The following is an 881-nucleotide window of genomic DNA, read 5'->3' as shown; positions in this document are numbered from 1 at the left end:
TAATATATGAATAAATTTCAATATAATACCTGTACGGGGAACCCTTAATCGGGCTTAGAAACCCCGAAGCCCCGTACACGGCAGTTCCCATTTTCCGGTACACCACCGTCCCGATTTTAAGGTGGCCCATCAAATCACGAACGCTGATGTTGTGCCGTGCCACTCTTCTGCGTTTATCCTTCTCAATTTTGTTCCTGACTTTTCCCATATCTTTCTCTGTGCCATACAATTAAAGGTGATATTGCTATCCTCCATCGCTGTATCTCGGTAATTCCTACAACGTCCCCGCAGCCCAAAAACGATCTCGAATAGGGAAAACCCGGTGACCCAGTGTATGAAATGATTGTATGCCACGGTTGCTCGTTCCATCGCTTCATCCGACTCTAGCCTATTCCAACTGATACACCCGCAGATGGTCACTGAGAGTGCTGTGGAGCCATTCAATCCCTCCTCGACTCTTTGGATGTCCCAGGGTGTTAAGGTTCCTCCACATTACCTTCATTTCTTCCCTGACGCCTGCGTTGTCAAACTCCCTTCCACTGTCTGATGAAATACTATCTGGTACGCAGTAAAACTGGAACCGTGTTCGTAGGCCTCTTAACATCTTCGCTGACCTCTCTTTCACTGGGTACGCCCATGCTAATTTGCTAAATACGTCGACTACTGTGCCCCATTTGTATCCCTTCCAAGTAAACTAATCCGCCTGATGATCACTGAGCGGTGCTACTGCAAAGAGGGTCTTTTCCTGTGGTACTTATGGTGGGTGTCTATCGTATTTCGCACCAAGGCATACGTCAGAGCTACCGATGGTTTCTTGAATAGTGCACTTCATACCCCACCAGAAGTATCGATGGGGCAATGCTTGTAGGGTTTCGTTCTGT

Source organism: Halyomorpha halys, unplaced genomic scaffold (assembly GCF_000696795.3).
Source record: "Halyomorpha halys isolate HHAL.00 unplaced genomic scaffold, Hhal_1.1 Scaffold1075.1, whole genome shotgun sequence".
Classification (NCBI taxonomy): Eukaryota; Metazoa; Arthropoda; class Insecta; order Hemiptera; family Pentatomidae; genus Halyomorpha; species Halyomorpha halys.
This window is presented reverse-complemented; position numbering follows the sequence as displayed.